This window comes from Lissotriton helveticus, chromosome 4_1, assembly GCF_964261635.1.
Source record: "Lissotriton helveticus chromosome 4_1, aLisHel1.1, whole genome shotgun sequence".
Taxonomy (NCBI): Eukaryota; Metazoa; Chordata; class Amphibia; order Caudata; family Salamandridae; genus Lissotriton; species Lissotriton helveticus.
In genome coordinates this window covers 1,921,284,192-1,921,307,501 of record NC_136063.1, presented here as the reverse complement: position 1 = coordinate 1,921,307,501, position 23,310 = coordinate 1,921,284,192, and positions in this window count along the sequence as shown.

The following is a 23,310-nucleotide window of genomic DNA, read 5'->3' as shown; positions in this document are numbered from 1 at the left end:
TCATCAGTACATTTTACTTCACCATACAGGCACAAGAACTCAAATTTTCACATATGACACCATCCACAATAGTTTGTTTTGACTTTCTTCAGTACAAGGTATTAACTCCGTCTCCTAAAAAATAGATACAATTAATGCACTGATCAGCGATGATCTGATTCATTCTTTAAAAACAAACATCATCCTTACGAGGCAATCAGACGGGTTTCAATTTAAAAACAGCATTATGGTCTTGGAAACTATAACCACCTCTTCATCCTACGTGAACTGATAACTCTTCATCCTTGTTAATGCCCTCAGGATGCATAGTTTCATACTTGATAATCATTCTAGATTCTAGCCTTCTTAACTCACGGATCCTGTTTCCTCCTCTTTCTGAAATGGATATCCTATCCAGGGCACAGTATCTAAGCAAGCCAGCATTTTTGTTATGACATTCTCTGAAATAGCGGGCAATCGGATATTATCTGTCTTCATTAGTGGTTGCCCACATATGTTCTAATATGCGCCTCCTCACCTGATAAATTGTGCTGCCGATGTATATCAGATGGCATGGGCGAATTAGAGCATACACACAAAAATCTGACTTACGGGCGTGGCTAGTAGCCGAACAAGATGGCCGCAGCCTAATAGACCTCCGAGACCACAGGATTTTCTCCCTATAAATCCGGTTATTTATCCTGACCCTGAACATCTGTAACTGAACGGATCGAGATCCGATATGCCTGCGGAGCAGTTTGTGCCACTCTGGAGTCCAGGAGGCGTGGGGAAGCTGCTTCTGGAAAGATGGACCGACTGCAGCCAACGCACCATGCTGAGACCGGGGCCTTTTGTACTCTCCTGATGAGTTAAAAACCCTCCCGGAGATACAGCTGAAGACTAGTGATTGAGGTGGGAGGCGGTGTGCAGGAGCGTCCGCCCCTGCTGCAGCGAAGAAGATGAAGGGGAGCTGCGTGGTGGATTCTCGATAGCTCCTGGGTCCTTGGAAAGTGTGAGTACAGGGCCCGATTGGATCCTGAAGCTAAAACACCCGGGGGACAGGAAATACAGCCCGGCGCGGAAAAAAGAGGATGAGTCTATGTAGACTGAGGCCCAGGTGAGCGAAGAGGCCTGTAATCCATTGCGTCAGGGCTGTTGCAAGATCGCCTGGCACAATCCAAGGGCACACTGAGAGGAGGCAGTCTGAATGGCCGCATGAATTGCTCCAAAGTCCGGCACTGATGACTGATACAGCCCGCAATTACACACTGTGCCGGGAGGTCCCCTACCTGAGTAGGTACTGAAAATTGCTGGAAGATCGGAGCAGACATCACCAGACCTGCATCACAACCTGCTCTCTGCATGGGATTCCCCCTACCTACCACTACAGAGTGCTATGAGGCCATTAATGAGAGACTCTGAGATGGCCTTTTGAGTAAGCCCTGCATTGAGTAGGCAGGTGGCCGAACACAGAATTTTGGGACTCCACCGCGCCAGGAGCATAAGCACACTTTCCTGCCAATTATAATAGACGCTGCTAGGGGAGTTGGTAGGAAACCTGAAAGGACGCGCGCAATGTAAAATCGCAAGGCAGACAGCGCCGTCTACTGCCCTCACCCTGTGAACGTGGTAGTGCTCCTGGTGAGTTGGATAATATGGGGGCAGGGGCCCATGAGGTCCACCAACTACCAGACTGGATAAATACACATATACTAAAGAACTGTCAGAGACATCACAGACAGACACTGCCCGTGCAGCCGCCCCTGCGGCGGATAAATCAGATGAGGTCACAATGAGGGATGTATTGCCGCCCTGTAAACAGTCCGATCCTCCATTGGAACGATCTCCACAGATATCTCACTAATATGGGCAGACTTTTCTAAAATGACTGAAACACTGGTAGAAGTCGAAACTACAGCGGCTGCGCTTTCCACGGACACGGCTACCCTGCAACAACAAATGAGTCGCCTGGAAGCAGATAACAAACTAATCATGGCTAAACTGGACGATCAGGAATGCTGCTCACGACGCAATAACGTGCGACTCATTGGCATGCTCGAAAATGCAGGTGGACCTCTTTGTGGAGGACCTAATTAAGAACCAATTGCAACCGCGGGCTTGTCCAGCTTCTTCTCTGTAGAGAGGGCGCATCGCGTACCAGGTGGCAGACAGTGCCCAGGGCCCCCCCCAGACCAATTTTGCCATGCACATTCAATTTTTGGGACCGCGATGCAATTCTGCAGGCGGCAAGAATAGCCCCCCTGGATCCAGATCGACAACAGTGTTGTCACACTCTCTCCGGACTACACGGCTGCGGTCACCAAACAGAGACGCAACTTCCTAGAAGTGAAGAAAGAGATGCACGCCAGAGAACTTAAGTACTCGATGCTTTTCCTGGCAAAACTGAGATTGGAGGCGGAGGGGAAGACCTAGTTTTTCGTGACACCAGAAGAGGCCCATGAGTGGATGGAGGGATGGCGCCCAGCTGCAGGATCCAGGATATCAGGGAAACATCAGCAACATCGAGTGACTGAATCACAATTATCCAAGATCAGAGAGCACAGTGAATCGGTAGACTGATCATACTTCGGTGAACAGCCCACAGTCGATGCTACAATCCCTGACGTCGGAGCCTGCCGGGAGAGGGGGACAGCTGTCGCCGTCATGGACCACCGAAAAGACAATTTTCATATTGCGAGAACTCAATGTATGGGTTTGACTTACCCAGGATACTGGGGTGTAGGCGGGCGCTCCTTGCAGGTATGAACAGGCTATATATAGTAGTGGCTGTGGCAGTATATACATTCCAGGGAGAGACTTTTGAGGGTCACCAGAAGACTCACCCGCTTACCACGGTACAAGTTATGCGGTTAAAGCACTCTGCTCAGTTGGGGTGGCGGGCAGTTCTAGAACCACCGGGCAGGGAGGTAGGGAGGGTGGAGGGGGTTGGGATCACAGTTTGCAGATTTATGTTTGGTTTTGCTGTTTCAGATGTACAAACTCTTAGAAGGTACTATATGCTATCTAATGTTGATTTACATGTTGCACAACACATTGCACTGGTTGACTAAAACACTTTTTTTTTTGCAGAGTTTTATATAGAACGAACTAGACCCGAACGGAATCAGGTATCAGAGCGCTTTACATAGCACCAGTTACCTTACATGAGAACACGCATTCATTTTAGGCATGGGGAGATTAAGTGCTCAGAATCACAGGAGGTTTTTGGCGTCGTTACCGAGACTCGAACCCAGATCCCCAGGTCCGAGGTCGAGCGCCCTAGCCGTTAGGCCAACTCCTCTCCCCACTTGCACATGGCACACGCACTGACACAACCTGACGAAACGAGCACCCAATCGCTGACTCCCGATACACTAGGCCCCCCCTGCCTATCATATCTTGGAACGTCAATGGCCTGGGCAATAAGATAAAGAGAGGGCTAGTCCTCCAATATCTTAAACGCAAGGCCCAAGCGGTGGCACTGATTCAAGAGTCTCACTTGATAGGATCAGCCTGTAAAACTTTAGATAGATGGGGATTCAAGATAATGGCTTACTCTGCATTCACCTCTAGCTCCCGGATGGGAATACTGATACATAAAAGCTTTCCTCTAATTGTCAAAGGATTGTGGACTGATGATCAGGGCCGTTTGCAGCAATATCTTGTCAGTGGGAGGGGAGAATTTATAATTTAGTTTCGGTTTACATTCCACCTGCACTCCACCAAACAACCTTCCTTGCCTTGGGGAAATTCTTGTTGAACCTCCCACAGGGAGAACTGATCGTGGGTGGCGATTTCACTGCCACGATAGACGCTACCATAGACCGTAAACCCCCCAGAAACCCTACCAGCATTAATCATACGTTGAAGGAGTTTATAGATGTGCTGGGACTCGTTGATGTCTGGCGCACCAGATACCCACTTGAACGACAATATACTTTCCACTCAGGAGCCCACAATAGTCTCTCGAGGATAGATTATATTTTCACACTCGCGGCGACCCCGGGGAGACTCTTTGAGATATTACACTTACCCAGAGGCATCTCGGACCACTCACCGGTTCAAATTACATACACGTCATATAACCCAGGTCGGAGACGAATCTTTCCACTCTACCCCGGATATAAGACACCCATGATTGGTAAGGGTCTTTTAAAGGCCTAAGGGCAATATTTTATTGAGAATGAGCACTCAGTAGCATCCCGACCACCTTATGGGAGGCTTACAAACCAGTAATACGTGGTCATGCCATCTAGTTAATACCAGACATAAGCGGGAGCAACGACAACACCTAGGCACCCTGGAACAGGGAGTGTTCCGGGCTCAGACTGCCCGCACTGCAAACACTAATGACACCAACGCACATGATCTAACTCTGGCGCACCAGGAATACAGGGCATATGCAAGGGAGCCGGCCAAAGCTGGAAACACTACAACGCCACACACGATATACGAAATAGGGGACAAGACGCGTAGGCTTCTGGCTTGGCTAGAAAGACGGGAGAGAGCCAACCGCTGGGTGCCACAACTAGACTTGGAGGACGGCACTACTACTGCAGACCCTCAGCGAATAGCTGACATGCTTGCGGCCCACTATGAGAAAGTCTATACACCCACAGCCACGGCTACCATAGACGACAACCTGGCCTTTTTCCGCGACATTTGATTGCCCACATTGTCGCACACAGCGATGCAAAACTTAGAGACTGCTCTGACGTCTGACGAATTGTCGTTAGTGCTAGGAGCACTCCACACAGGGAAAGCAATGGGGCCCAACAGAATACCAGTAGAATTTTACAAAAAGGAGGCCCCATCTGCTTAATATGTACAACAATAGTCTAGACAAAGGGGAACTGCTCAGAGATCAGCGATTAGCTACAATTGTAGCAATACACAAACAAGGTAAACCACCGCAGGATTGCACATCGTACCGGCCGATATCCTTAATAAACGCTGAAGCTAAAATATTGGCGAAAACACTAGCACCCCGCCTGCAACCACATCTTGCTACACTGATATACCAATCGGGCTTCATGCTGGGCTGTAACACAGCCCTCAATTTAAGGCGTTTGTGCTGAGTAATGGCCTGCATACCTACTATACAAGAAGATGCAGCGATACTTTCCTTAGACGCACATATGGCATTTGACCTTGTGGAATGGCCATTTTTGTTTGCTGTCCTTGTGCGTGGATTCAACTGTTATACACCAAACTCCTGGCACAAGTGGTGGCGAACGGGCGCATCTTGAGAGACTTTTCACTGGGCAGGGGTACGAGGCATGGTTGCCCCCTGTCGCTGTTCCTCTTTGCATTAATATTACAGCCTCCGGCAGCGTGGATAAGGCAGGATCCGATGATCTGTGGGATGAGGTGGGAAATGGGATGGGAAGACCGCATCTCGCTATATGTGGATGATGTATTGCTCTACATGACGTCCCCAGCGCGTTCCATTGTCAGCCTACTGGACGTCTGTACCGCATACAGGAAGGGCTCCGGGTATACTATAAATTGGGCGAAGTCACTACTATACGTCCTCCACGGCCCCACCCCAAAGCTACTGTCGGGCTGTAAGCTGCAAATTGCAACCAAGGGATTCACATATCTAGGGATATACATCTCACCCCAACCAGCGCATTTCATTGAGGAAAACCTCATGAAACCTCTAACAAAGTTTTGCCACGATGTGAAACATTGGAGGTCTTTACCACTGACGTTAATGGGTAGCGCCACCCTCTTTAAAATGAAGGCATTACCTAGGTTCCTGTATGCCCTGCAAAACACTCCATTCCTGGTTCACCCCGCGTACTTCAAAGCGATTGACGCGCGTATAGCGATGCGCAAACTAGTTTGTAGCTGGTATGACGGGGGGATTGCTTTACCTAACATAAAACTGTGTTATTGGGCCTCACAACTTATGATTATAAACCATTGGCTACATGCATCGCAGGAAGAGCCTGCTATCCGAATGGACAGAAATATCCTTCCAACTGACCGCATTTTGAGAGCCCTATACACTAACACAAGGAAGAACACCCTCACTTGTCCGACGGCACATACGGCCAAAATATGGCACACCGCACAGCAGGCACTGGGGTAGGACAGTAAATTAACGCAAGCTACACCGCTTTGGGAAACCCAACGGCTAGGTAAACTACTCACTACAAAGGGACTCAAACAATGGTACCTCATCGGTATCTCCAAAATAGGAGACCTTTGGGTGAAAGGGGAGGTCATTACCTTTCCTCACTTGCGAGACACATACTGCTTGGCACCAACTGAATTGTTCAGTAATACGCAGATCAGACACGCACTGATGAGCACCATTTCACCAGGCACACAACTTCCGCAGGCCTCAGACTCCTTACTGATCATATGAGTACAAAAGCCATATCCCAAACTTATCGTAAACTAATAAGAAACCAACCAGACCCCACGGCGACCCTACGGGAACACTGGCAGGCAGATGTAGGGGAGCTGGACGACTCGGACTGGTAGGAGGCATTATCGTCCCCACAAGAGGTGGCGATCTCCTCTAAACTCAAACTAATACAGCTAAAGATCCTCCACCGCATATACTACACATGCATTACAATGCATAGACTGGGCCGAGCGCCCGACCCCTTATGCTTACGACAATGTGGACTGCCAGGCACATTCTATCACATCATATGGCAATGCCCGCAGATCGAACCCTACTGGGAAAAAGTCATGAGTGTGATCTCGCGGGTGGGGGAGGCAGATGTCCCACCAGACCCAAAAAGATGCCTCCTCAATATCTGGGAGCCTACAGATCTGAACTTGAGGATGCAGGCCTGGGTGGTGCAGGGGATGACAATTTCAAAACGTAACATAGCCCGGAACTGGTGTACGGGCTGCCCCCCACATACCGACAATGGAGGAACAACATGGACAGAGCAATGGTGGCGTAAAGAGCGGTATATATGCACAGAGGATGCCCCAAGAAGTGGTCTAGGATATGGGGTAAATGGAATGCATTTAGAGGAAACATATGTAAACCCCCACGGGCAGAATCGATCTCAGATGTCCGTGAGTAATGGGTGTCTAAGAATAATATATCTGTGTTTTGCTATGCTGCTATGCACTCTGTTGGAAATGGTGAAAGGTGTAATGTTTTTACTAATGTTTCAGTGACAAAGATCGATATTATACTGTATAATGAGAGACAAATACCTTTTAATATGCTCTGTAAGCATAAAACAAGTGGATTATATTTGGTCATGGGTTAAAAATTCAATAAAATATATATATATATATTTTTAATCTGACTTACAAGTTAGATGTTTCGAAATTACAAATGGTTTCTGCGTTTTTGATAACTTCACTTGCTTACAGCTGGTACTGTTGTGGCATGCCTTGAATGCTTTGCAAGTGTAGAATCTCTATGGGTAGCATACTTTTAAATAGCATGTCTTTTAACACCAGGCATCTCCGAAATGTGATATTAGTATTATTATCTTCACATTTCGCCAAGTCTCATCTGTGCCCAATACATTCCAAAATTTCTTAAGACATTTCCGTACCTCACCTGCCTGATTGCTGAATGATGTAATGAATCTAATGGGATCCTCCCCATCACTGTCATCAACTTTGATTTTCAACAATTCCTCCCTTTTAACCTCTTTCAATTTCTCACATGCTTTTTGATTACTTTCTGTGAATAGCCTCTCTCCGCAAATCTTTTTCTTATGTAAGTATGGGCTGTAAATTCGTTCCGCTCGCGGAATTTGCCAAGTTTTGGCAGTTTCGCGGTCCGCGAATCGTGCGAAATTGCCAAACAAGTTGGCGAATTTTTTTTGCTTGGTTGCGCTTCAAAAATACAATCTCGCGCGCGCAGCGTTGACTTACCGTGATTCGGAGTTCGCGGAGTTGTTTTCCTCCCGGTTTGCGTGCGCTGCGCCATTTTGGATCTGGCTGCGTGATCGCGCGAGACTTTTCGACCGCGAGTACGTCATGGAGTCATGCCATCTTGCACTGCGAGACTTTGAGAACGCGAATACGTCATAAGGGCCCGCGATCACGCATCGCAAGAGTAAACAATAGCGAATACGCAGATGCGACGCACAGCTGACATCCGGCGGGAGATTTGAACAGCTCGCTTTCCCAAAGTCGCAAAAATTGCAATTCTGCACAAGAAATCTATCACTGGCAGCATAAACCTTCTGAAAATGACGATTTGGATCAGAATAACTCCTCAGATTGACATTTGGCTGAACATTTTTGTGCAAGGAGTCCATTTTTGGGGGGTTGGGAGGAATGAAGTGCCCCAGAGTCTCCAACTTCCTGTTCCTGTCTAGCAGGCTCGTCCCAGTGCTTTGTCCATGTCCTGGTCACTTCTCATTTGGATCTGGAGCTGGAAGGATTACTCTTTGTGGCTGCTGCTGGATATTTGTATTTGAGGACTTTTTGTTTGGATCACTTTTGGATTTGAGATTTTACAAGTAAGTTGGTATTGTTTGTTTGGGGCACTGCAGTTGCTGCAACTAAAATTTATAAACTTTTTCATAACTTTAAAAAATATATATTGTGGGTAGCCACAGTATCCAGTAGGCCCAGGGTTAGTCATGGGTGCATGATACAACTGTTTCTGTGAGTTTTGGTGATTTTTGTGTGTATTTCGTTTTTTTGGGTGTTGTTGGGGCCTGGTCCAGGGCCTGGCCATGTGGGTGGGGGCCATTTTGAGGCCTGGTCCAGGGCCTGGCCATGTGGGTGGGGGTCTAGGGGCCATTTTGAAGCCAGGCAGTGTGCTTTGTGCCATAGGCCTGCACCCAGTCTGCCTTGCTTTCATCCATTATGCCCAGGGGTACTCAGTGGTGCATGGACCAAGTCTTTCTGTGGGGTCTCTTGAATTTAAACATAATTTAGGGCATGGATGGCATTGGATTGGGGTGATTTTTGTGTGTATTTCGATTTTTGGGGTGTTGGTGGGGCCTGGTCCAGGGCCTCGCCATGTGGGTGAGGGGGGCATATTGAGGCCAGGCAGTTTTTGCCGTAGGCCGGCAAGCTTGCGGGCCAGTAGGCTAGGGTTATGAATGGGTGCATGAAACAACTCTCTCTGTGTGGTCTCTCTTCTGTTAAATTAAACATCCATTTTTGATTAGAATTGCAATTTTTATTTTGGGTCTTTCCGTTTTTGGGTGTGCTGTGTTAATAATAATAAATACCTGGTTGCAATAGTATTAATTGAAGAGGAGAGGAGCTGGCCTAACGGCTAGGGCGCTCGACCTCGGACCTGGGGATCTGGGTTCAAGTCTCGGTAACGACGCCAAACACCTCCTGTAATTCTGGGCAAATCATTTAATCTCCCCGTGCCTAAAAAATGAATGCGTGTCCTCATGTAACGTAACTGGTGCTATGTAAAGTGCTCTGATACCCGATTCAGTTCGGGTCTAGTTCGCGCTATATAAAACTCTGTAAAAAAAAAAAGCACGATATATGCAACATTTATTTAACTGATGTTCCTCTAGCTTCTTTGCTTTTAGGTGCACAAAGACTGAGAACCAGGAATCATCCTCAACCTCATCACTTGTTGTAGTGCCAGGAAGTAGTCCTGCTGCAATGTGTGCACAATGTCACGTGACGTCACTTGTGGCCACAGACAACTCTGCAACTCATGCAACTGCGTCCTGCTGTTATGACATCTGAAGAAGATGGGCCCAAAGAAAGGTGGCCATAGCTCCTCTACCAAGAAAGTTGCCAGTACCACTGCCACTAAGAAGGAGCAGAATAAGCAAGTGATGCCACTTACCAAACTACGCCTGCAGCAGCGGTGTCCGCCGGGGACCAAGCTGGGAGCAGCACCTCCGCTTCATTGGTCTTAGTGCCACCACGCCAAGTTAGGCCCAAGCCCCTTGAGTGCCGCAGAGGCAGCCACTTTAATTGCTCTTTCACCATCGACCAGTGATGTTGGCGTTGACTCATCGCAAAGTAGCATCCAATCAACGCAGGGTGTAACTCATCTGACGAGTGTTCAACCACAGCCGCAATGACAACCACAGGTGCAACAAGGAGAGGCACAACTGCCCACAATACTTGTTCCTCTAGAAGTAGCAGCACATCAGGAAATCGAGATTCATGCGGAGGTATCAACCGAGCAAGCCACTCCTGATGATCCATTGTCTTCCAGATCCCCAGCAAGGAAAAGGAGGGCTAGTACAACTTCTTCTTCAAGCCCCCTTCCTTCTGATGATCTAGATCTTAATTGGCACCCACCAATTCAGTCTGAAAGGGAGGCACGCCATGAGCCGACAAAGCTAGGTAAAAGGAAGGTTCCCGCAAGGCTTTTAGTTATGGGTGATGATGAGTCTGACGAAGAAGAAGTAGAAGTGGTGTATTCTGCTGCTGATGAAGAGTCTGACGATGACGACCCAGTCTTTACAGTCGTCACTCCAGCCCCAGCGGGTATGCAGCAGACAGGCATTTTTACCCTATCCCGAAATGCTGCGCGGGATGTGGACGGCGCGTCACTGGTACCACCACCAACACAGGTAACTACTACACCAACACGACTTTCAGCTTCCATATTTTCTTTTCAGAAGGGCCGGCAGGGACTCTCATCCAGCTCTACCTCCATTACCTCAAGTAGTGGTGCTGTAAGTGCACAACATAGTCAAATTCCGCCACGCCCATCCTCCACTTCATCTGGCATTGAAAGAGGCACCTCCACCACCACCAGAAATCTCAACTCCCCAGTTTGGGACTTCTTTAGTATTAGCAAAAAGGCGGAAAACCAAGCTATTTGTTCGATTTGTAAACAAGTAGTTAGTCGGAGTAAGCTTGGTACCAACTATGGTACCGGAGGCCAGAGAGGTCATCTCCAAAAACACCACAGCATCCAGTGGGAGGCACACCTAAGTAACATCCGGAAAGCCAAAAGTACAAATCCAAATGTAGCCATTGATATTGCATCTGATGACGAGGAGCTGATCGTGTAGGGGGCAGGTGAAGAAGCGAGAGACATTTTTCTGGTACACACAATACCCCTGGCAGCAGCACTGCAGTGTTAGCGCCCACACCCTCTACCCCAGCAACATCTAGGAGGCACAGTAAGAGTCTGGTAGAGACACCAATGCAAAAAAGTACATCAATGAGCCTAACTGGGTTGAAGAAGTCTGGATCATCATCACATATGAAAAACGGTCCAGACCACCATTAGAAGCATGTTTCGGTCGGAGGCGCCATTTGAACGCAACCACCCAACGGCACGTCTGTATAATGCAATGCTGGCTAAAATGTTAGTGCTGGACCTTCTCTCTTTTTCTTTCGTGGAAGGGGTGGGTTTTCTAGAATTTGTGGCAACAGTCTGCCCTAAATGGAAGGTTCCTAGCCGGTCCTATTTTGCCAGAGTTGCGGTTCCAGCACTACATCAAGATGTGCTGGACGTGATTGGGGCAGCTTTGCAGAAGAGTGCTGTTCATAGTATCCATCTGACAACAGACATGTGGACCAGTTGCCAAGCCGTTGATTACATGTGCATCACTGCACACTGGGTCTCTTTTGCGGGGGTTAGAGAGAAGATAGCTGCAGATGTTGACAGGGTCACAATTTTTCAAGCTACTCGGAAACATGCAACAGTAGCCATGTTTGCCATGGAGAAGTGTGTTTGAATTCGTAGTGTCAATTGGGCAAGGCACTCACTCCAGCAACGCACGTACTCTCCGAGAGAAAAAGAAAATACATTTGGATGAAATAGGTGTGCATCCTTGTCCCTTCACTGATTAGTATCATATGTTGCCCTACAAAAGGATTGCACCCAAGGAAAATTACGGACAAAAGGAATAAATGTTTAAAGGAACGGGATCATTCACACGCAAGATGAAATAACTGGGTTCGTTAAGTCAGCCAGTGTTGGTGAATAGGGAAAAGGACATGAACTAAAGGTTAATTACCTAATGCAAATTAGTATATTATGTGTCAAACATTGTTTTCACTGGTATGTGCGTGGTTGGATTCCGATCACATTCATTAAACAATTGTTAATCACTCGGTCAACCCGATCGGGATGAATCCATTGCATCATGGGATATGTAGTAGGTAAATGTGAGGGGAGGTATAATTCAGTGATAAATGATGTAAATCATGGAGGGGAGGAACGGAATGGGATTATAATGGACGGAAGTAAGGACGTGTTGAACGTGCTTTTGATGATGAAAGAACGAGGAAGAGGACTTGGCTTTTAAACACCACGGCAGCTTTTAAACACCACGGCAGATATTAATTATCTCCGGTGGGGGATTGATTAATAACACGAAGGGACGTTAAAATCTAAGGAGAAAGATAAACACGGTAATGAAGGAAGATTGTGTTTCTTGTGCCCCACCTGGCACACATCATGTCGGAGGATGGTGATGACGTTAACATTTTGCCCCCCCCTGGAAAAATGTCTGCGGATGCCTATGGGTAAATATTTTATCGTTACCCATAGTTACCCCTGAAGAAGGGCTTTGGCCTGAAATGCATCGGGTTTTTAATAAACACTGCCTCAAACAAACAATGCACTATTCGTGTTTCAGTATGAGGCCTGGTTGGGCACTACAGTAACATAAGCAGCTTGGGAAATGGCATAAATATGTCTGCGTGTGAATCGGATTAAACGCATGAAAGTTAAAGTTTGCAATATGAAAAGGGGACAACATGGATTACTTGTGGAAAACCTTAAGAAACTGATGCGAAAAATGCAGTTCATCGCACTGCGGCTGGAAGCGGGGCGAATTGCAGCCCCACACTTCAAAATGTGTGCCATGGAGAAATCTCATACTGCAGTAAACATTTTGAAGGAGTAAGGTCTTTCAATGGCTGCAGCCAAGAAGGCGCATGATTGGTTATGTTTCCACGGATAATGGCAGTAATATAGTTAAGGCCATGGCTGATGGTGGCTATTTCAGAGTGCCGTGTTTGGCGCACAGCATTAACATTATTGTTCAAGATTTCTTGAAAAAAGAAAACCCAGTCAGCAAGTTACTGGCAAAGAATCTGCACACATTTCAGCCATTCATTTAAGGCCCGGAAGCAGCTGAGGATCATTTAACGTGACCGTAGAGTGCCAGTCAGAGGACTCATCCAGGAGGTGGCAACACGTTGGAACTCAACCTTCTACATGCTTGAGCGTCTGTTTGAGCAGTACTTGGTAATCAATGAGTATGTCTTTCATGCACGGGGTGCTTCTATGAAAGACCTGAGGCTAGAGGTGGAGGAATGGGACCTAGTTAAAAGCCTGACAGACAGGCTTCGTCCTTTTGAGGTCTTCACGCGTGAAGTCAGCAGGGAGGACTGTACTTTGGGCAAAGCTATCCCTTTGTTGCGCATGCTAGAGCACCAACTGAAGGCTGTGTCTTCAACATTCCGAGTTGATGCTGAAAAACAAGACGCATATCGGTTGGTGGAGAGTTTATTAAGCCGCCTAGTTGACAATGCAAGGCTTAAAGCAATACATTCAGAACAACATTGAATTTGTGCCACTATTCTGGATCCAGGGTACAAAAAGGCACTGGCCAGCAAAACATTCATTCCTTTTTTTTTCTGAAGCAGATGTTTCCAAGTACAAACATTGGCTAGCTCTGTCAGCCACTCGGTTCGAAAAAGAGCGGCAGGAAAATGAAGGAACCACCACAAGTACTACAGAAGCAGCAGGCCATCCGGCGGCAAGGTCTACTTCTGTGGCCGAAGGCAGTCACTTTCCCTCAGAGCCGTTACCGACACCAGCAACCGTATCATCATCACCTGCCCCAGGCCCAGCCATAATATTGTCGGAAGCGGATTGGATAACTCATCAAGGGTTTGCTCGTTCCAGTGTTGATGCAAAGGCAACAGATGGTACGCAAAGTGGAGCACCCCTGGAGGACCTTGAGTGGGTGGTGCAGGCCTATCTGGATGACCCAACAGAGGTCTTCTTTGATCAGAACCCCTTGGTGTATTGGTATGGAAAAAGGCCTCAATGGCCACTGATCACCAAGCTGGCTATAAATTATTTGGCATACCCACTCGCAAGCGTGTCTTCTGAACGTGTTTTCAGTGCTGCTGGTGCCATTGTAACTTCAAAAAGGACCTGCCTCTCGCCCAAAAATGTGGAGAGGTTAACAATGATCAAGATGAATCAGCACTTCATACCACCAGATTACAAAATACGTGAATCCACGCAGGAAGAAGAGGACACCGACTTAGGTGATGGAAGTTCTTCTCTGTTAGCTGACCTACTCCTGTTTCAATTCATAGAGTTTGAGGACGAGCTCTACTTCCCTCACACCTAGTCTTGAAATACTTACTTTTTTCTCTCGACCTTATTCACTTTTATTTCAATGTGTCTTTCTTTGTTTTGCAAGTTTTAGCACAACAAAACTCTAATCACAACAAATCCATCAGCAGCACTGTCTTCGTCTTATTTCCATATTGAAGGTGCCACTGTCTGCATTCCTGACGTTCACAAATTCATAACTCAGTCATGCTCCTCTATCCTCCTCCTTCAGACTCCCCCTATCCAGTTTCCTCAAGGCAGATGGCCGGATTACGCCGAATCAAGAAACAGGAACAGGTAATGAATGATGAGATGGCATGCTGTGGACAACACTGGCTGTCTGGCTCTGATGAAAGCAATTGCTGTTTGTTTGTTGTGCATGAAATTAATCCTATGTGTTCTGTTATTATTTAATCTTTTACACACTAAATGTAACTCAAGTCTACTCTGTTTACCTTGTTTAATGCAAATTGTACTTCTACTGCAGGAGCCACTACGTTGCATGATTTTTTAATATGGAAAATGTCCTTGGACTCACTGTGTGTAGACTGTGACTGCATGAACAACATTGAGTTTGCCAACACCATGATGATTGATGATGAGTCATGATGACCAAAGTTACATAATATCTTTACAGTCACTCACTGGGATGGATGGATCATCATCGGCGATTTACGAAAGAACTATGGCCATTTCGTGAGTGGCAAACAGGTAAACAAGTCAACAACAACCACAGCAGAACTACATGTCTGTCTAGTCGTGGTATGGAGTGGTCGAGCCAGTGTAGTGTTATGCCGGAGTCCAGACAGCTGTTCATGTAAAACTGCGGCTACGTGGCTTGCTGTATAAAATTAGATCTGCTTTGTCTTACTGGGGTATTGGGCTATGCGCTGGCCAGGATGGACAGAGTTGGTCGTAGGGGAGGAGGTCTGGGTGTCCTGTACAAGGTTTCCTCCATCTGTCGCATCAAACCTCTGTCTTCCCCCTCAGATTCCTTTCAGGCCATTTACTTCTCTCTAAATTCCTCTCCCTCAGTCTCTTTCTCGGGACTCTTGATCTACAGGCCTCCGGGTCCAAGACCTGGCTTCAGCTATAATCTGCTGAAAATTTTAGAGCCGTACTTCGGCAGACCCCACTTGAATGTTTTGGGTGATTTGAATTTCCACTTGGAAAACTTAGGTTCTAGCGATACTTCTTCCTTGGTGGACTCCTTGGCCTCATGTGGATTGTTGCAAATGGTGGACAGCCCTACCCACCTAGCTGGCCACACACTGGATGTTTTTTTTCTAATGACCCTAGATTAACAACAGGTACCCCCATTCCTCTTGCATGGTGGGTAGGTGGTGCGAGGCCTCCGGGTAGTTAGCGCTATACAAGTGCTGCTTCAATTCAATTCAATTCAATGGTCAGATCATATGGCTGTCCCTCTTGAATTAAAATTTCACTCTTTTTGCATTCCACCTTGTGACCCCAAAAAAAGGAATTCAAACGCAACTATAGGAGGATTAAGAATGACTCACTGGCCCCTTTCATGACTAACTCCAGGCTATCCCCCTTAGGGGATGTCAACGCCGATGCGCTCGATTTTTCCAATTCTATTGCGAAAGCAGTGGACCTCCTGGCCCCAGCTTTATACTGTTATTCGGCCAGAAAGAGACCCTCGGCCCCCTGGTTCTCAGAAACACTCAGGCTTCTAAGACAGGGCTGTAGGAAACAGGAGAGGCTCTGGCGAACTTGTTTTGATCCTAGGGAGAAGGAAAAACATAAACGTCTCCTTAGAGAGTATAAAGCGAAGGTAATTGAGGAAAAGAAGGCCCACTTTTCTTACCTACGGCCTCCCTTAATTCCCCAAGGGAACTGTTTAAGATTGTAGATTCCCTTTGCACTTTGCAAACACCTGACCCCATAGTGGGTTCCCAAGAGTTGTGTGATAAGATCTCCAGGTTTTTTCACACAAAAATAGCTGACATTCACGCTACTCTTAAACTTCTGAAGGGCTCCTGGGCTCTTCTTCTCCTCTGGCCCCGCCTCCTACAGAATGCCGGGCAAAGGAACCCCATAGTAGCCTGCTAAATTTTCCCCTTCTCACCTCTCAGCAGGTGGACCTGCTGTTGGACAAAATTAAATCCGGATCCCCTTTGGACCCCTGTCCCCTTAAGATCTTGAAGGACTGTAGGGAGGTCCTGCTCCCCCACCTCTTAGAGGTAATGAACCATGCAATCACCGAAGGAATCTTTCCTTCTTCTTGGAAAATGGCTGTGGTTAAGCCATTGCTGAAAAAGTCTACTCTAGATCCTGAGATACTAAAGAACTTCCACCCAATATCGTTGTTGCCGGCCCCAGCAAAGATGCTTGAGACACATCTCAACCAACATCTGACTGCCTTCCTAGATACCTTGGGCCTGCTGGATCCTTCTCAACATGGTTTTCGAAGGTTCCATAGCACCGAGTCAGCTCTTACGGTGGTCGTAAATAACATCCGCTCGAAGGTCGACAGAGGCCAGACTACTCTTCTGGTCCTGCTCGACCTGACAGCAGCTTTCGATACTCTGTCCTCCTCTACTCTGGTAACCCGCCTCAAGGAGATAGGGGTGGAGGGCCCAGCGCTTAGCCTCCTGACCTCCTTTCTTAATCAGAGGAAGCAGAAGGTTAAGTAGAGTACCTGTCCCCCGCTAAACCTGTGCAGTGTGGGGTTCCGCAGGGGTCGGCCTTGAGCCCCACACTCTTTAACATCTATGTGGACCCACTTGCCAGGTTAGAAAGATCTTTCGGGTTGGAGGTGTTGTCATATGCTGACGACACCCAAATTATGGTTTCTCTCTCCCATTCGGTGAGTACCTCTGCCCATAACTTCAGAAACTGCATGGAGGCAGTTTCACAGTGGATGGTTCTGAATTCACTGAAGTTAAACGGAGAGAAAACCTAGGTCCTAATCTTCGGAGGTGATCAGGACATCTGGTCAAGCGACTGGTGGCCTCCATCCCTGGGAGTCTGCCCGCTGCCCTCGAAATTCGCCCGGAACCTGGGCATGCTGATTGACACCTCGCTCGCTATGGACCGGCAGGTAAACAGAACTGTATCCACTTGCTGTGGTGTGATCAGGATTTTGAGGAAAATAAATCACTATCTTTCCCTTGAAGCTCGAAATCAGATCGTGGTTGCCCTGGTTTCATCAAGATTAGACTACTGCAATGCGCTCTATTCGGGCATTAATAAGGGCCTGATACAGCGCTTGCAGATTGTCCAAAACGCGGCAGCTAGATTTGTTCTTGATGTCCCCAGTCTTTCCTCTGCCACATTAGCTAGGAAGAGCTTGCACTGGCTTCCAATTCAGGCTAGGATCTCTTTTAAGATCCTGTGCCTTGTCCATGGGGCCCTGTTTGGAGCAAGCTCAGAAGGCATAAGATCACTGCTGGTCCCCTATGCCCCCAGCAGAACCCTTCGCTCCTCCAGCAAGAACCTCCTGTCTGTCCCCCGGGTCTTTAGAGTCAGGTGGGGAGGGAGGGCTTTGTCTTCTATGGCCCTGAAGTTGTGGAACACCCTCCCCCCGGAATTAAAAACGCAACCATCTGTCATGCTTTTTAGGAAGGCACTTAAAACCTGGTTCTTTGCAGAGGCCTATCTGTAATCTGGTACGTGGCTCACATGATATGTTACATCATTTGTTAGGCGCCTTGATACCCTTCGGGCTAAGTTGCGCATTATAAGATTGCCTTCATTCATTCTGTGTCAAAAAGGTATGCTACATGGAGGTTGGTTCACTCAGTGGTGCCTGCCTTGACCGTCTGCATGGCCCTGGCCTGCTGTGTGCTAAATATTATCCTGGAAGCAGAGACTCAGAGTAGGCACTTTAGAAATGATGCATGTATGTAATACTGTCGCCTCTGAAAGTGAAAGTGTTATTTTTGCACTACACACTGTACCTTATATTTTTCCTCCGGGGTGTTTTAATATCCCTTTCTGTTTTTCCATCGACAATTACAGGCCGGCACTTACCCTGTGCGATGGAAAAAACATTTACTCAGGCTTACCATAGCAATCCGCAATTCCGCATACGCCAGGCAGGCAGTGGACAGTGTGGTCACCAAGATTGAGCGACGGAGCGCCCGATGGAATGGAGGAGTACCGTGAATAAGAGGAATGGCTGGATGCATGCAACTTCCCAATTTGACCAGGACAACTACAACATACAGTTACAGCATCCACTTCTTGTCCTTATCTTTTAAATAATGTTATTGTTGTGAACTTCTATGAGTGCAATATTATTTATTTATTTATTTATTAATTAATCTTATAGAGCGCGACAGCTACCCGTAAGGGTTTCCCGGCGCTGATTGACAGTGATAGCATAGTAAATCCAGGAGAAAGTTATTGGGCAAAAAGCCAGGTCTTTACGGCTTTACGGAAGCGGAGATGACAGTGCTCCACTCGTAAGTCCAGGGGAAGAGAATTCCAGAGTATGGGTCCTAATACAGCAAAGGAACGACCACCCACTCTGGAAAGCCTGAACTTAGGCACACAGAACAGATGTTGGGAAGAAGAACGGAGAGAGCGTGCGGGTGCATAAGGTTTGACGAGTGATTGGAGATAAGTGGGGGCAGCTTCAATTTTGATCTTATGCATGAAGCATAGTGCCTAGAATTTTACCCGATTGTCAAGATTAAGCCAATGGAGTTGCTTGATGCGTTCAGTAATTGGATCATATTTCCGGCATCCACAGAGAAGACGTGCAGCGGCGTTCTGAACTAGTTGGAGACGGCGCATGACCGCCCTGGTAGCCCCCAGATAGAGCACGTTACCGTAGTCCAATCTAGAGGTCACCAGGGCAGTCACGACAGCTCTCTGGGTGTCGGAGGGCAGGATCCAGAAGATTTTTCTCAGCCATCTTAGAATAGTAAAGCAGGTGGCTGTGACTTTATTGGCCTGGTCTTTCATCGATAGATCCCTATCGATAAGAACCCCAAGATTTCTCGCTCGTTCCGATGGAATGGGTAAGTCGCCCATGGTCGATGGCCAGTGTCTCGAACTCCAAAGATCAGGCTTGTTACCAAGGACAAGCACCTCAGTCTTATCGCTGTTTAACTTGAGAAAATTACGGCTCATCCAACGAGAAATGTCACTAAGACCTGTTTGCAAAGAAGAAGGTGAGGAAGGATCGGCTTGGGATAGGGAAAACACAATCTGGGAATCATCAGCGTAAGTAAAGAGATTAAGGCCAGAGAGATGTGCAACATGAGCCAGAGGAACAACATAGAGATTGAAAAGAAGAGGACTAAGAATAGAACCCTGGGGTACACCATGTGGAGAAAGATAAGTGTTGGAAGTGGAAGTGTTGGAGAAGATTTGAAAAGTCCGGTCAGTGAGAAAAGACGAGAGCCAGTGTAAGGCTTTGTCACATATGCCAAAAGAGGCAAGGTTACTGAGAAGGATACTGTGCGAGACAGTATCGAAGGCTGCACTGAGATCAAGCAATATCAGTGCAGCCGTTTCACCTCGATCAAGTAGTCGGCGAAGATTCTCAGTTACTCCTTATACAGTGGTTTCAGTGGAGAAGCCTTGACGAAAGCCTGACTGGGAGGGGTGAAGGAGATTATTAGTAGTGACAAAGCGTGAAAGATGTAAATGAATATGCCTTTCCAAAATTTTCGAAAAAGCCGGCAACAGTGAAATGGGACGAAAGTTGGCGGCAACATTTGGATCCGCAGTGGGTTTCTTAAGAAGCGGGGTCACCATTGCATGCTTCCAGCTGTTGGGGACCATAGCTGAGTCAAGAGAAGCATTTAGTAAAGTACAGATCACACTGAGTTGAGAAAACTCAAGTTTACGTAAAATAGAAATAGGTAGGGGGTCCATGGGTGAACCGGATTTAATATTGTTTAAAATTTCCAAGAGGGTAGCAGGTACAAGGTCAGGCCAAGTCTTCAATAAATCCGAAGAAAGGCAAGAAGTAGTGGGGGATGGACAAGGTCTGGCATTAGATTTATCATGGGCCGCTATGTCTTTGTATATTTTATCAATTTTGGACGTGAAGTACTGGGCAAGTTCATCACATTTCTTGCTGGAAAGAGGAGGGGGTATAGCAGCGGTCTGTGAGCCAGCAAGATCTTTTACTACCTTAAATAAGACGTTGGACTTATTCATGGCTTCTGTGATCAGGCTGTTGACATAGGTGGCTCTGGTGTGAGCACAGGCCTTGTGGTAAAGTTTCAATTCTGCTTTGTACGTAAGCCCAGCAGTGATGGAGTAGTCTTTCCTCCAGGCACGCTCTAGTCTTTTGCATTGAGATTTATGTGAACGGAGGGTTTCATTGTACCAAGGGGCAGGAGAATTATGGACAGTATTTTTCTTATTAGTGAAAGGGAGGCAAGTGTTTATGGCCTCAAAAAGCCAGGAATTCACCGAGTTGGCAGCTGCATTCATGTCGTCCAAATTGAGTGGATATTTAGGCATGAGATCACACAAGTTTTTATTAAAAGCTGCAATGTCCAAATTTTTCCAGACTCTCTTCTTGATATTCATAGAAGGATTGAATATGGTCTGAGTTTTATTATTTATTACAGTGAATTTAACAAGATAATGATCAGACCAAGAGACTGGCAAGGCAGGAAAACATGTTATTTGTAAGGAATTAGAAAAAATAGGATCTAAAAGATGCCCACCCTTGTGGGTTGGACCCTTGTTGTGTAAGATTAAGTTCATAGCGGCAAGATCAGTAATGCAACTCTGCGTTTGCTTCAAATTCATCCCTACAGCTATTTGATAAGTTTCTTTGCTATTTTTAAAACTAATGTAATGTACTACTAACCAAATCACCTGGGAGTACTGGCTGTAACTTACCCTACCAGGCAGCCTCGCTGATTACCAGACACCGCGCCTGCATCCTACCGCTCTCCCCCGCCGCCGCAGTTCTCATCGCGGCCGCCGAGAGGGGGGAGCGAGTAAAGGTCTACATTCCCCAGCGTCCCTTGCTGGGACGACGGGACGCCCACAGAAGCGCCACTTTCCCGCGCCCGGAGGCGCATTTAGACGCGGCGCTCCAGTAGAGGAGCAGGGGACCAAATCACCTGGGAGTACTGGCTGGCCGGAGGCGCATTTAGACGCGGTGTTCCTCCCGCGTCGGGGACGCGCCCGGGCAGAGGGCGGGCCGTCTGTGGCCGTCCGGGGCAGGAAGAGGCTGGGCTGGGCCACGGACCTTTATCCTTCTTGCTGGGACATAGGACTCTGTTCCTCACTGTGAGTGTTTAATATACTGTGTTCAAATTGCCTGTTTACACAGCAAAAATAGCTAAACTGCAGTCTGTAAAAACATCGCCAATATCCCGCACCATGGATAACTACTTGGTCAAGGTGGTCAGCAAGATCAACTCTGATCGACGCCTTTCACTTAGTAGGATTAGCCCCCCTGTTTCACCTACTAATGTACTTTCTACCTCAGATAACCTTGATGACACTATTGGGGCTATTCAGATTGCCTTGCCTGCAGTGGAGATGGACTTAGATATTGTTTCAACTTCTGCTAACCTCTCAGCCAATATGGATATATTGGACAGTCCGCTGCCATCAACATCTCACATCCCCTTGACTCCCACTGCGGTGCCATCACCGGTCCGTAGACCGGTGAGGGCATGCAGAAGGCTGATCAACAAGCGGGGAGGGCTTAGAAGAACTAAGAAAGTTACTTCTCCACCTAAACAAGCCGAGCTTACTAATGTTACTATAAATGAGGCAGATATGAACACCTTAAATAGCGACCATATTCAGCTCCTCGCTAATATGTTGACCACCAAAATGGAGCTTTTGATTAAACCCTTAATTGTAAAAGTTGATTTATTATCAAAAGAGGTAGCTAGATTAAGTACTCTCCTATCCCCACCAGCTGCTGTAACTGTAAAGAAGAGCACCAATGTCAACATGAGCGATGCAACACACAAAGGTGCTGCTGTTGATAGCAAGGGGGTCGGGGACAAACTAGAACAGGTCTCTAAGGAGGTATCTAGACTTGGGGGTCTTTTATCCTCACACCTGTCCCAGGCTAAAATACCCGAGAACGCTAGCGCTGGAACATCTGCAACTAAAATGGCCCCAAGCTCTAATGGTAGGGGGGAGAAAGTGACTCAACTGGTGTCATCTGTAAGATCAGCTCAGTCTGTGTCAAAGTCTGATACTACTGCTTCGACTTTGAGGAACAACAGCTTAGCCAGCAGGGCAGTTGAAAATAACTCGGGCGGTTCTCTGGGAAAAAAAGACCAATAGTTAATTTACCCCCTGATTGTGCACCGTATACAGTGGTTTTGACTAATGTCCCAACAGTCGACCCAAACTCATATGAAGCACCAGAGGAAATGTCAAATTCTTTAAGCAACAAAGTAATAGCATGGCTAAATAAATATTGCGGCTTCCCCACTGCTTTTTGTAATGACATATTGTCAGTGCGCAGAGTTGACTGGATTGGTACTTCGAGAAAAGCATGCAGAGGTGATTGCGTTATTGTAAACCTTAAGCACCCTCAGCATGTCGCCACTGTATTGTTAAGGGCCGCCTCCTTACCGGTCACAGAAGACAATATATGTGTGCGCCCGTTAGGATTCTTCTACAACCACCTTAGTATGACTACCAATCCTCATGCTGGTCATCAGACTCCTTCATGTCCCATACACAGGCAGGTTTTTTTTCCTAGGGCACAACACGATCACCAACTTCCTATGCCTACGGATGCATATTGTTATAATTTGTGTAGGCCTAATCCACAACCTGAACCAATCTTGCCCTTGTTTAATCGGTTTTCCCCGTTATCATCATTAGGAGATAATGATTGACTGTCTAAAAACCCAGGGACAACAGGCCACCCATGCCGCATCGTGACTTGGAACATTGCTGGCATTAGGGCCAAGGCTGGGAATGACGAATGGATTAAATTGCTGAAAACCTTTGATATTCTCGCATTCCAGGAAACGTGGGACTTATCGAACAGTTTTTCCTTGGATGGGTACATACACTTCTTTATCCCTGCTACTAGTGGTGGGGCAGGAAGACCAAAGGGGGGCTTATTAACTTTGTTTAAAACTGACCTGAAAGGTGTGCTA